At 34.3% G+C, this 13,454-nt stretch overlaps 1 long non-coding RNA gene across 1 annotated transcript in view; it reads right to left on the reverse strand.

The window, feature by feature from the left end:
• The window catches only part of LOC131539316 (uncharacterized), a 54,017-nt gene extending 42,015 nt beyond the window's left edge, over positions 1-12,002 (reverse strand). The window contains exons 1-2 of the long non-coding RNA XR_009270826.1: positions 11,869-12,002; positions 11,404-11,457 (exon numbers count right to left, since the gene is read on the reverse strand). This is a non-coding gene — a long non-coding RNA (uncharacterized LOC131539316). The remainder of the gene's footprint in view (positions 1-11,403; positions 11,458-11,868) is intronic.
• Positions 12,003-13,454: the final 1,452 nt, after the last annotated feature.

Raw genomic sequence — 13,454 nt, forward strand, 5'->3', positions numbered from 1 at the left:
GATATAGTTTATTTACAATGTCCATTTTGCTTACATGAAAGCTATTGCTGATAGGAATCTTCTTACTTGGTACAGTGCAAAAATATTATTTAAAACAAATAAATGAATAACATGACCTAAACTAAGCAGGTGGTATTCATTTAATAGATTTAAAATTCAACCAAAACCTAAAGTTTGTTTAAAATTCTTTCTTTGTAAAACCTATTGTAACTGTGTGAAATTACTATAAAATTATAATCACTATGAGCGAGTAAATAAAAACAGAATTAAAGTGAGAAATTCAGTGAGTTAATTTTTTCAAATACATTTGTGATGATTCACTTAAGCGACAGGATTTATAAGAAAAAACAATTCATAAAAGTCATTCGTTCATGAATTATACTACACTGGGTGCACTGCATGGTTTTGATTCGCTAAAAAGAAAAGAATCAAAAGAGTTGTTTGTTTTTAAATCAAACAAGATTGGTTGTATTGTACAGAGTTGATTCACTAAAATGAACAAGTTCATAAGAGTCGTTTGTGAATCGTACAAAACTGTTTGTGCTGCATGGTTTTGATTCACTAAAAAGAAGCATTTCATCATTAAAGGCATTTGTTAATGAATCATACCACACTGGTTGTGCTGTATGGTTTTGATTTACTAAAAAGAACAGTTCATAACAATCGTTTATGAATTGGACTACAGTAAACGTAGTATGCTATTGCTTGTAGAAAGATGTATTTTCTTGCCACTAGTTCAAAGCAAACGCCAATTTCATCTCATCTGAGTCAAGTCAGACCGCAAACTGAAATTAAAATGTGTGCACTCCATGTTTTTTTTTTTTTTTTTACTTTTTTTCAATGGGTGGGAGTAGATGATGCTTAATACTTTCACACATTTACACTACCCACTCCTTTATATGGATGTGGGTGGCCATCTTTATATTTTCCAAAGGAGGATAATTGTCACGTTTGGGAATTGAAGTTTGCTATCTTCACAGTCGTAATCCACGATTCCAAGTGTGTGATCCAATCAGCTGTAGCGATTTGCTGCAGCCCCATTCATGTGATTGGAGGAGTCCTTAGCATATCAGAGACTGATTGACCCTCGTGAGTTCTCCGCAAAGTTGTCTAAAACTCATTCACCTGCTAAATGGCACAGATCTGCTCTAATCATGTAAAGTTATGGAGAGGGCTTTTTTGTGATTTTTCAAGTGCCAGGATTTGATTCAGCCATCAAGGACTAATGTGCCTTGAGCCCTGACTCTGCATTTATAAAGCAGAACGACAGAGCTGTGGAAGCACACATAAGGACTTCGCAGGAACACCGAAATTACTTTAATTAAAAAAGGCTACTAGCACGTACCAGCTGTTCACGTTGTGTGCCGCTAAATCTAATGAGCTTTTTTTTCCTCTGCTGCAAGGCAACTTGTCTGGGACGCTCTCATACTTGAAGCTCCTTCCACAGCTCCTCTTTAGTTCCACATGTAATTTTCGCAGAGCAAATTGTGTTAAGCAAAATAGGAGGCTTATGCTGTTTAATATTTCTGTGACATGACATACATGCAGAACCCTATACATGTAGGGCCTGATTAGATTTCTTGCAAGACTAAATTTGTAAGTTGTAGCAGGCAGTCTGTGAGTGGCATTTAAATAAATTGGGAGTTTGGAGAGTAAAAAAATGTTATTTGCCTATTTATTAATGAAATAGTTGTCTTGAGTACCTCTTTATTTATTTATTTAATGAATGGAGGGATGGATGGATTAATATGTCTGTTTTATAGATTTAGCCATTTAAATTGTCCAACAAATTTAAACAAATTAATTGAGTAATGTACACATTACAAATTCAGGAATAAATGTGAATTAAATAATTAATTGTTATTAGAACTTAGAAAGCAGATTTTTAAAACATTAGTTTTATTTATTTTTAGACAGAGTTTAATTGCAAAGCAACTACATTTGCTTTTGCCATTATTTGAAGTAATTTTATACTTATAGCTAAGTTTATATTTGAAATAAATGTTATTTAAATAATGCATTAATGTTAATTGCAGTTTAGTATAAACATAGTGTTGAATGACAGAAATTCAGCCAATAAATAAATAAGACAATAAATATGCCACACCTTCTAATTTTTTTTAATCTATTTTTTTATATATATTTATTTATTTGTATTATTGTTTATTTATTTTACTTTTATGGATGGATGGATATATGTCTGTTTTATAGATTTAGCCATATTTTAAATAAATGTTATTTAAATAAATAAAATTAAAATACTTTATAATATAATTACTTAAATATTATTTATATTTATATTATATTACTGCAAGGAGTGTAACATGTATCGTGAATTGGTATTTTATTTCTCACAATTGTGCCTTTTTAAGTGTATTTTATTTTTGACTCCAAGGCTTGCATAAACTCTTGGTGATGAGTCAGGACATCTTCTCTATGTAGATATACGTTGACATTTATGTATTTAGCAGACAGTTTTATGCAAAACTATACTTGCAAAAAAGATGCAAAAGCAATTTTTGCCAACAGTATTTGTAAAATAGACACCTAGATAAGGAAGCAAGTTTTAGATGTCGATGTTTTACGGAACTAAATGTAAGCTACAATAATGAAATGACTAATGCAGTCCATTTCCTGTTAGGCTGAGTTTTTGGTGTATTGAACACTCAGTTATGACCATGAAGTGTAGGACACGGGCGTCTCTGGAGCGCCAGCGCACTTGACCTTCACTGTGGTTTTACAGCAGCACCCAAATGGCTCCACTGGGTGTCATTTCTAATAACCACCCTCTCCCCCCACTTCAGCTCGCTCTCGTCCCGATACCACAGCTCAATGGACTCATTGAGTCAATTACACCGAGCAGAGCCGCAGTTGGAGTGCTTTGTGATACCGCTAAGTGAGTGCGGCTCTGTGGCCTTAAACATTTCCTGGGACGGCCAATCGTCTGTTTCCTCTCTCATTGGAACCACTCAGCCAGCCCATTATAACCGCTCTGTATATAACAGTGTTGCGGTGCGCAACGGTCCTATGGAGCAGATTCTGGCCCAGTGATGTTCTGGCTGAGGGCCAGAGCCCTATAAGATACCGCAAAACTAGTTAAGATGACTTCATCAATTTGCTGAGTGACCTTTAACCAAGATTGTTATCTCGTGTTCTCCATGCCCAGGGATCGTCTGTCGCACTGAAATTATTCATTAGACGATTGAGCGCAAGCTCCAAGGTTAAGTGTGTGTGTGTGTCGACGGGCCCCGTGTGCACATGGGGTCACCCAGGAACACGCAATCACGTCGCAAACGTGGAGAACTGCAAGCAAAGGCAATCGATGGGTTTCGCTCACTTCAATGGATGAGAACGAAACTCAATTTTAATACGCTGACTGCTGTTTTTTATTAGATGAGATGGTATTGATGATGAAATGAACTGCTTTCTGCATCAATATACAGATGGAATATTGGTAATGGTTTGAAAAAAAGCCAAATGTCAGACATTTTTAATTTTATATGCATAAAATGTATTAAAAGAATTTAAAATATATATATTATTATTATTATTAAAATGTCTTAATTCATTTATTTTTCTTTATTTATTTATTATTTTATTTTAATACTAAATATTTTTAATTTATTATTTTATTTTTCCCTTTTATTTATTTTTAATTTATTATTTAATATTTTTATATTATGTATTATATTTTGAAATTTATATTTTATTATTCCATTTTTCCTTCTTTGTTTAAAAAATCACTTATGTATTTACAGTATCTATTCAGGCTTTTATATGTGAAATGTTTGTATTGTTATTTTTCTAAATTAATATGTACAATTTTATATTATTATAACATTTTTCTAACCTGCTGATGAAATAAATAAATAAATAAATGTAATATTATTAATAATATTATAGTAATAGTATTAAAATAATAAAAATAAAATAAATAATGAATAAATAAATATAAATGGGATTTGTAAGAGTAAAAATTGACAATGACAGAACAACAATTGACTATGACATTAATGCATTAACAGTTATTTGGAAGTTCAACCAAAATCATGATTTGGAGGTGGGGCTACTTGTTTGTCCAAAACATTTTAGTCAACGATTAAAAATACTTATAGTTGCCTGAAGCCTTCCGAGTTTCGCATATAAACAGTCCAGAAAGATTCACAAGAGAGCCTCAGACGTGGGTCATGAACATGTTTTTAGCCCGTAAACAACAACGTGAAACTCCATTAGGAACGTCGTCACTCTGCAGGGTTCGTGTTTTTGCGTGCGCCTCAGGAAGATGAATGATCAGCTCTGTATTCAGTTTGCTGATTCAATCCACCCACTCCACCTCTTAAAACCATTTGCTTCTCTTATTTTCCCTTCCCCTGCAACAACCATTGTCTCGTTCATTCATTCCGAATCTCTCTGATTTCAAAGCCATGACCTGTGCATGCACGAAAGGCTTCAGTGTCCACAAGGAGCGTTTAAAGAGCAGCGAGCTTTAAGAAATATCCAGTTTTGAGTGCCGTTTCATAGAGGATCTGGAGCGTTACAGTATTAAACCCTCCTGTGGAGCCTGTGCGCACAGGAAATGACCTGGATTTAGTAATACATTAACCCCTTAAAGCCCTCATAATGGTCCATCCGCTCATATCATCCCCGCTCTGTGAGTTATATCCACAGCTATGACACATTATCCAGCTTTAAATGGCTTCTCAGGACTATCGATTTGCCTACTTGTCCATTTCCCCCCAACGTATTGTGTTTCAGATCATAGTATTTATTTGGGCTGTAGATAACCGTTCCCAGGGTTTTAGCAAACAGTAATGTCCCCTTGTAATTTAAATCATCCCCTCCAACATCTTTGTCGTCCTGCGGGGTGGCGGATGAGTTACACCCTTGAACCATCCTGCCGTCCGCGCTCATTTCATCTCTAAATTGCCTCCCAAAAGTCCTGCCATGCAATAACATTAAATCACAGAGTGAGAAACAAATGATTTTGCAGTTTTTAAAGGGCAAGAGAGCTCGGCCAGTGAATTAAGGTGCGTGGGGTCGTCCCGAACCAAAAGGCCAATCAGAAGACATCAATAATGGGACATCTGAAGACTGGTTTGAGACCTTGAGGTCAAAGGTTAATAGATAAAGGAGCCCAGTGCAATGGAATGAAGTAACTAGAATATCAGGTATTGCTGTGAATAGCACTTTGACAGACTGCTGTAATAAAATCTCTGCTTGTTTAATGCATAAGGATCAAATACAATAAGAGTTGCATGGAAACTGTTTACCTTACAGGAATTTTAAAAGAATGCTTAGGAATATTTTTCATAGAGCACTATGTGAAAAGCGCTGATTTCAATATTAAGTGTGTGTTTATGTATTGGTGAATTTATTTCCCTGCCTCAACCTTGACCAAAGAAACATATAATAATGTAAATATAAACTGTGTTACAAAACCTAGTGAGCTGTCTATGTAGAAAACGAGGGCACTCGCTAGGTTTTGGAACACAGCCGTTGTAATAAATGCTATTCAACAGGTTAAAAATGGAAATATACTAATATTTTCAGGCCAGATTTGGTTAGCAGTAGTGTTAACGATGAATTTGTAACACCTCCATTTAATTTGGGAATATTCTGGTGCTCATATATCAGTTGTGTAGATATAACATCTGGATGCTGTGACGGTATTTGGCAATGCGGAAGATTTTTCTCTTCAGCCTGATTTCCATAATGAGATTATGCGTTGTGATTTATGCCTGAGTCACAAGATATTGTCTATGGGGTATGATGTTCTGCTCAGGAGGGACAGCAGATAAATTAGATGCACAATGTCACTGAATTATTCTCAGCCGTCTGTATCCCGTTTGTCTGTGTTAGGTGAAAAGTCAGGGTATATTGGAATATAGTGTTTTTTCACCACCTTAATGCAGAGTACCATAGGTCTTTTAATATATATATATATATAGGTTTTTTTTTGTGTGCTATGTATGTATTACAATATTGTGTTTTTTTTTTTTTTTTTGTTCTAACTTAATGCAGAATACCATATTGTAGGTCTTATATTTTTTATTATTTATTTGTTTTATTTTATTGAAATATTGTGTTTTATTGTGCTACCTCAATGCAGAATACCATATTATAGGTCTTATATTTTTGTGTTATTTATTTATTTATAAACTATATTATATTATATTATATTATATTATATTATATTATATCATAGTGGAATAGTGTTTTTTGTGCTACCTTAATGCTGAATACCATATTGTAGGCTTTTATAACTTTGTGCTATTTATTTATTTGGTACATTTGTGCTTTTTTTGCACCGCCTTAGTGCAGAATTCCATATTGTAGGCCTTTTTATTTATTTAGTTTTTATTATATTATATAATATTATATTATAGTTTTGTGTATTTTATTTACACCACCTTAGTGCAGAATGCCATACTGTAGGCAGTTATATTTTTGTGCATTTCTATTTACGTAATACTTGGACCAGTGGAGGATTTTTCTGCCTGATCATGAAAGAGCTCAAATTAGACTCCCTGATGCTATTCCCAGAAGCTATTAGATGATAATGAGCTTCTCGTCACTCACAAGAAAGGTCTTTTAATGAAATAATATCATCAATATATGCTGCTATCACGCTCACAAATGTATGCAAACACATGGATGCATATATAAGGTGTAGTCTGTCACACAAATATTCATGCAACTTGCATGCAAACCAACAAATGAGAGGAAAAAAGGCAGAAAAGGGTAGATTAGCATTAGATTGGATGTTCTACACAGGTGGGGCTGATTTGATATGCATGGCCTGGCAGGATTCGACTGAAATGTGATTACCATTTTTATGTTTTCGGTGCCAGCCTTTTGCATTATCTATTAGATTTTCATTTGTTGCTTGTCCATCAAGTGTGAAGAAACGCAGGTTTGCCTGACACGGCCGTTGTCTTGCGCAGGTGTAACTGCTGGTCGTTGCACTGGTTTTTATTACTAATATCACAGCTCACAATTGGCGTGGCATTTCCACGGATGGAATAATCAAGTTGAAAAGGTTGTTTGTGAAACGGTACATGGAAAGGAAGTGAGATGGGGAAAGAGAGGGAAAAGGAAAGAGCAAGATACAGACATGCCGAGAGAGGAAAACATGCAATAGTTGCAGTGAAGCGTACAGAGTGCTACTAAGGACACGCTAAATGCCTGCAGCCCTTCAAAGCAACCCGTTTCAACACAACATTTCCGCTGAGAGAAAATAAAACGGCCAACACTTGGATTCGATTCTGAGAGGTGATTATAAAGGCATTTGATTTTGTTTTTTTTTTTGACGTATTTACACCTTTGTGATGGCCTTTTTTTCCCTAAAAATATGTGATGAGTATAAAATATTAATATGAGAAATTGTAATTTCACTATGGCAATTACAGGTAAGGAAGTCATTTTGAGGAAGTCCTTTTGAGTTTATTAACTCTAGAAAGTTCATTAGTGCAGTCTGTTTTGTGTGTGATTTGATTTACAGAATCAAAATTAATAACAAATACATTGCTAATTTGAAATATGTTTAACTATATGAATTTTGTGTAATTTGTTCAATTAAAAAAAAAAAAAAAACGTTAAGTGTTAAATTAAATGTATTAATCATTATAAAATATGTTTTAATTTAATTTAAATATTAAAACATTTAAAATATCTTTAAGCAAAACAGATTTTTGTATATATATATAGAGAGAGAGAGAGAGAGAGAGAATTGATTTGATTAAACTTTATCATTAAAAATCTTAAAAATGTTTAAAAAAATTTATTTTAATATATTTGAAATTACATTTTAACATTTAAAATATATTAAAATAGAAAACAGTAAGTTAATTTGTACTGTCACTTTTGATCAATTTAATGGCTCATTGCTAAATAAAAGTTTAATTTCTTAAAAATAATAATAATAATATATATAAAATAAAAAGATTAAAAATCGTACAGACCCCAAACATTTAGGCAGTAGTGAGTAATTTATAATTCATTCTTTGAAGCATTTTATTGGTCAAAATAAAAATAAGTCATCATCAGTGATTTTGATTATTTTTAAAAGAAAAAGTGAATATTTCTGTCTAATTTAAATTGACAAAATGGACATAAGATATAAAAGAAAAAATATATATTATAAGAAAAAAAATCCCTCATATTTTGAATTTCAGGAGCAGTTTTGTCTCTTTTCACTTTCAACCGTGCTTCACAAGCACAAAAGCAACATCCAGGCCTGATGGAAAAACTCAGGCGGTCAATAAATAACGCCAACATATTTACTACAGCTGTAAAAGGCTGACGATGGGATACTTTTGAAGCCTTAGTGCATAATAAAACAGACGAGAGATGCATGAAATCGTGACTGGCAGTAATTGCTGCTTTGTTTGAGCAATCGTGTTTTTTTCCGAGAGGTGTTGTAAAGAGGTTATCAGTGATATTAGAATAAAGGGTGACAGAGAAGAAAATTTGCAGTGAAAATATTAATCCAGAACGCCAGTATCTTTGACCTTCCATCATCCCTAAAGCCTCCGAAGTTCTCTCTCAATCTCGGCTCATCCCAATCTTAAAATCACCCTCCGTCTCTGAGTTTTATACCTCTGCAAAACACAGCGCGCATTTTAATGCAGCTTCCGTCTAGTCGCCGAGACGAAGCATCGTCTCCGAAACGATGCCACTTTGGCCTTGACGGTCTCTTTGGAAATGAAAGGCAACCTTCAAAGAAATCAATTAACGTGAAGCGTGGAATTGATTTTTATGGATTTTTGTAAGAGTTGTTGACTAAGATGCTCTCTCAGGTCGGGTTTCTTGCTGAGTTAATGTGACTAGTTTGGAATCCTCAGTCATTTGAGGGAACCAATCAGCTCGTGTTCTCCTTCAGAGCCCTGGCAACAACCCCCAGAGCACGGGCAAGTGTGCTTTAATCATCCTACTGAGCAGCCAATAGTGGGCACACACACACACACACACACAGGATCACAGGCAGTCATACATACAAGCATTCATATAAACACACACACACACACAGATCTCTCAGAAGCCAGCTGGGCGTCTGTGTTGAAGTTCCTGTCCTCTCGCCTTTCTCTCATAATTCCCTGTGCTATTTACTCAAGATTGCTCTTATTTAACTGACCACAGATGAACTGAAATCCGCTCCCACAGCCCCATAACCTATATTTAATTCAGCTAAACAGCTTTTTATCTGTTGTAATAGGACGAACTGAATTATTTTCAGTCCTCTACATATTGTTGCTTGTCTTCCCACACAGATCTCCGGGGTTTATGACACTGCGAACTGATGTACATATCTGCAGACAGGGAAAAGATATATTAAAAATGAAAAAGTTTCTTATATATTTTACCTGAAATGTTTATGAAAGGTATGTAAGGCACTTTTTGGATGAGTACTATGGTAATACTATGGTTGACATATACAGTTCTGTTCAAAGGTTTGGGGTCGGTAAGATTTTTAAATGTTTTTGAAGACTCTTCTGCTCACAAAGGTTGCATTTATTTGATCAATAATACAGTAAAAATAGTAATATTGTGAAATATTATTCAAATTTAAAATAACTATTTTCTATGTTAATATATTTTAAAATGTAATTTATTCTTGTGATACAAAGCAGAATTTTCAGCATCATTACTCCAGTCTTCAGTGTCACATGATCCTTCAGAAATCATATCTATTATGCTGATGCTTTTTTTAAATTATTTTTATCAATGCTGAAAACAGTTGTCACACAGATACATTTTTTTCAGGATTCTTTAATAAAAAGTTCAAAAGAACAACATTTATTTGGAATTTTATTTAGTATTATTAATGTCTTTACTGTCACTTTTGATCAGCTTAATGCATCCTTGTTGAATAAAAGTATTAATTTCTTAAAAAATAAATAAATAAAATTCTCAAGTTATCATTGTCATAAAAAATGTAAATAAAATAAAATACAAAAATAAAATAAAATAAAATAACATACTACAAGGTTACAGTACAAGGTACTGTTTTTTGGCACTTTCAACAATACCACGGTACTACCGTGGTACATGTCTAAAAACACAGTAATACCAAGGAACTTTTGGGTAGTTGATTGTAAGGGATATAAATACTATGATATTTAAGTACAGTATTAATTCAATTCTATTGCATATTTCAAAATACTATGGTATTATTGGTACTACCATCATTCCACCACAGTATTTTAAAAAATCTAATAAATTAGAATAGGCTACAAAATGTATAGTAGATTATTTGACATTTCTGATTTATGTATTCCAAAATGACATGTCTTATGCATCATTTTCCTTTACATTACAATTGTCTAATAATAGTTGGATATGATTCATAAAGGCCTATATTTATCTTTTACAAGCATGAAATAATCAGTAAATATGAGATATATGCTACAACACACTCAAATCTACTACTGGCAAAGAAGGCAGATCTATAATATCTTGTAATATCCATTGTAACACTTGTAATATCCATCTATTATGTTATCAGCGCTCTTGTATAACCTCATGTGGGCGGGTCTATGTGAATGGAGCTCTTGCAGCGATCTAATATAGTGATCTGCGCTTGAATAGAGGAGCTAAAGTGGCAAACCCGCTGCGCACGCCGTTCCTCTGCCAAGGTTCTGGCTCATGCTGCTCGTGAACAGGTGCCTTCCCATGAACCCCAGCATTACCCCGCTTGGCACGGCCCAGTAAACAGTTGTCAGACCCTGTGGGCGTCCGAATGTGTCACCGGCCTCCATCACGAGATCGTGTGGCACCGGCTTCCACCGTGACAGTGGGTTTTTGGCCACAATGAACATAGCGCGTATGTGTTTTTGTTGGAGGCTGGCTGCCGACCATAGGAGTGTTTAAATAGGACTGTTCTGTGTTTATGCGTCACATGTTGGAGGAGTCACCTAACATCTGTGCCTGGCTGAAAAAGAAACAGCACATGCTGGCACGACCGCTTTCCAGTTCCAAAAATACATTTAATACACAATTTATCATGATCGTGATATGAAGGCGGCACATTCGAGCCCTCTGCGTGAGCCTAATGTGGTGTATTTTCCTATTATTTGATGGGAAATTCAGTGGTTAAATCATCACAGAGGGAAAATTACATGTTGATATAGGTGCTGCGAGCCACTTAATTAGACCACTTTTATTCAAAACTATTTAGGGGCAATGTTTCATACACTGAGAGCTCCTATTTTAGTGATAACAGTGAGGTAATGGGAACATTTCATGTGTGAAATTTTAAAACAAAAGCTCATTTAAGTATTAGATGATCTGTCTAAACATGTAGAAGTAATTGACACGTATTAATGGAAATAAGTTGCTGTGTGAATGTGTTTGTAGGATAATTAATGATGTAACCTCATTAAGATGATGAGTTTAGGGACTTACATTCTCAACAGTGACCAGCTGCCATCTGCTGGAAGATTCAGCTACTGCAGGTAACTGTTGATTAAAATCAAATGTAGTACAGGTTGAGCTGTTTTTATCTTTATAACGCACCACAAACCTTAATTTTGGTGTAAACGGTTAGTTAAATTATTAGACCTTTTTTTTTTTTTTTACTACTTAAATAACCCCGACTGCTTAAATAAACCGAAAACAAAGCAAAAAGGATTCAGGTAAATCTGATAGTGTCTCAGTCTAAATGTCAAAAATGTCGATTTACGTTGCATGAATTCACCTTATAAACTTCTATCTATCTATCTATCTATAGTACACAAAAAACCGTTGTGTATTTGTGTACAACAAAATGGCTACACCACAGTGTTATGCTACGTTATCCTGTGCTAATTAATGAACTTAACATTTTCGCAGATGTTCTAGCATAAATTGAAATAGAGGTTTCAAACACACCTGAAAACACCAGCTGCTCTCCACAATTTAATACATTTGATTAGAGCCATCTTTACAAGCAGCGAGAAGACTTTAACCAGCTCTTACTGAGCGTTAATGACGTTAAAACCGTTGAAAGATTCTACTGGATGTATGTTGTCTATAATTCTTAAGAACTGATTCTTTTAAACGAGTCAATCGAAATGATTCATGTGAGTTAGTGGTTTGAATCAGAGTCGTGAGTTTGACAAATGATTCCCTCACGGAACCCCGAGTCATTTTTCGATTATAACTGATTCGAATCGAACCAGGAATATATTTTAGGTTCGCGAGCTTTACAGCGTTGTTTGACAAATTAATGATACATTCAAAAATGTTTTACTATATATTTAATTTACAAATATATATAGCCTAGTATAGGCCTATGAAGGCTATATGTAATGAATTAATAAATGTATTTTTAATTCATTATTAATTATATGAATAAATATTATTTTTAATACTATTTAATATAAATATTAATATGCGGCAATATATTATTTGTTTATATAATATAATGTCTTATGTATTTTATTAATATATTGTAGAATGTGAATTTATAATATTATAATATGAATTCATAATATTATAGTAATTTATACATTTGCCTTCAAATATTTTACAGTAAATATTATTGGTTATAATATGTGGCCTGTGAATCTTATATTGGGAGTCAAAGATCTGAAAACTCTTAAATGTAGTTTGACGTCTTTATGGGTATTTTGCTGGTTTGAAGTCAGACATCTAATTTTTGCACATCGTTGAAAAGATCATTCCGAGTTCAACAGATTCTCACACTGACCCAGAATTCAAACCTCCTGCCGGCTGCTACTTTCTGAGTTTTAGGCCAAAGGAAACTAATTATACCACAATGGATGTCGCACATAAACATGAGGCCACCGTTGTGCCATCAGGACATGAAATATGTGGGTCACAGTAGCTCCCTGAACCTTATTTATTCAAAACCTGGGGAAAAAAAGACCAGGGAGAAACTTGAATTGAGTGTTTTATGGTATTATGGAGATCAGAAATGGAAAGTCCAAAGGCAAAAGTCTGTGAAGATGCTGTTTCATGTGCAGTGCAGCTCTGTGACAAAATAACTCTAATCTACAGATGAATTTTTCATGCCGTTCGGTCTGAACTGTCAGGACGGTGGCAACAGGAAGCAGACCGGAGAGGAGGAGTTCTGTCAGGAAACATCAGGTCTGATTTATGAAACGTTACAGAGCTGTGCACCACCATGCTGCTTCAGAGATGCTGCTGTATGTTTACTGAACGAGATGCACTCAGATGCACAGCTTTATTTGCTGACCCGGGTTATGCCGACATGCATGACATGACACTGTTGACCTGAAATTATATATGAAATAAAGTAGCCTATATTTCCTCAAATGTGTATTCACTAATAATGTGACTTTTTTGTGTGAGTTTGCAAAATAAAACACATTGTTCAGAATAGCATACTACTACCATGCTACTTATACTAGGCCTATTGTTGTATGCAATATATATTCTGCAAAGCAGCCTATGTGAATTTTCAACCACATGACCTTTTACAAAACACCGGT

The sequence above is a fragment of the Onychostoma macrolepis genome, chromosome 04 (genome assembly GCF_012432095.1).
Source record: "Onychostoma macrolepis isolate SWU-2019 chromosome 04, ASM1243209v1, whole genome shotgun sequence".
Classification (NCBI taxonomy): domain Eukaryota; kingdom Metazoa; phylum Chordata; class Actinopteri; order Cypriniformes; family Cyprinidae; genus Onychostoma; species Onychostoma macrolepis.